This window comes from Garra rufa, chromosome 24 (genome assembly GCF_049309525.1).
Source record: "Garra rufa chromosome 24, GarRuf1.0, whole genome shotgun sequence".
NCBI classification, from domain to species: Eukaryota; Metazoa; Chordata; class Actinopteri; order Cypriniformes; family Cyprinidae; genus Garra; species Garra rufa.
Window position 1 is genome coordinate 13,548,338 of NC_133384.1, and position 1,800 is coordinate 13,550,137.

Below are 1,800 nucleotides of genomic sequence, written 5' to 3' on the forward strand. Positions count from 1 at the left end.
AGATGTATGTATGTATGTATGTATGTAGCTCCGCGTAACCACAGACAGCAACAGTGATTTTGTCCTCCATTGTTGTTTCGGATTTCTGCCTCCTTCACTGCTAGAGCAAGCTCCTGATTGGTTAAAGTGGCGTGGATTTTCACCAAAGTTCAGATTTTTCAATTTGCTTGAAACGCTCAATGCGCGCCGCTTCATTCGCGCTATTTGCGCGTTTCGCGCCGCAGGATGGCTATTCGCGTCTTTGCATTGAACCAGGGGCGGACTGGGACAAAATTTCAGGCCGGGAAATCTCACACTCATCCAGGCCATCCCAAAAACCCACAACAAATTCTGAAACCATGGACAATAATAAAGTATAATCCACTGGCTGGTGCCACGCAAAATAATTAAAGATTATCTCTTGAACTTCCATTTACCTTTTTATAAAAATGTAAGTATTACATTAGGACCATGTGCAATTGTTTTATCTTGCCTAAATGTCAAAACTGTTGGCCTACAATAATAGCTACATCTTGAATATATCTTTAGTAAAATCCTAATACTGATTTTTTTTTTGCATTATCATGGGTCATGTTTTGTCCTTAGGAAAATTAACCATGGTTTAATTAGGCCTATTGTAAAAGTATAGTAGTAACCGTTTTTTTTTTTTTTTTTTTTTTTTTGGCATTTTGATTACAATTTGTATAACCAGAGTTTTACTACAAATACCATTTACTACCAATACCAAGTGTAGCAAAACCTTTGTTAATTTGTGGTTACCATAGTTTAACTATAGTAACAATGTTTTTAGTGAAAACATGGTTAATTTTTGTAAGGGTTGTATTGTTGTTAGCCTTAGCTCCCTCTAAACGTGTTATAAAACAATGTGAATATTTGTCTGCTAAGTTCCTACTGTCGCTGTAAAGTTATGCCATTTTTGGCAAGTTATGCCATTTTGTTAATTTTGTTAATTTTTCAGCAAATGGACTGCTATTGATAACATTTGCAAGCAGTTTAACTAAGTAAACAAAACTACAATAGTCTATTTACAGATGTATCTGACCTGCAAATGAAGTACTGAACAGGACATTTTTGACTCCGCTCCACCTGGGCTCTCCATTCTCAAGTCTTGCATTCTTTTGGCGGACGCGCGGATGGGCGGAGCGTGCGCGTGGCGAATTGGGTTGTCAGTCAAGATGAACCGGATTACGATTTATTACAGTATTATTATTGAATGGCGAATTTGGAAATAATCACTTTAGTACATTCGGCAGGCAACAGAAACAACAACAACAACAACAATATATATGAAAATAAAATGGCAGCGGGCCAAATTGGCTTCCAGGCCACTGGGAATTGTCCCGGTCCTCCCGATGGCCAGTCCGCCCCTGCATTGAACTAACATGTAAATCACTCGCGCTTGCTGCTTCATTCGCGTCCGGTGTGAACGCACCTTGAGGCCCAGAAAGGTTGTAAGGACTTTTTAAAAATAGTCCATATGAAATCAGTGGTTCAACCTAAATTTTATAAAGCTACAAGAATAATTTTTGTGCGCAAAAAAAAAAACCCTTTATTCATTGGTTTCTTCTCTTCTGTGTCAGTCTTTAAAACATGTTCTCTTGAGTACCATTGTCCATATGTGTGCATTCTTCTGCTTGTAAACAAGGCGCAGTGCAACTAGGTTCTACATAAAAACGCCAACTACATTGACGTACTTGGTACTCTCGTAAACACGTGTTGACTGACAGAAAAGAATAAATGACAGAATTTTCAGTTTTGGGTGAGCTAACCCTTTAAAAACGGTCATGTTTTCCCAGCTTA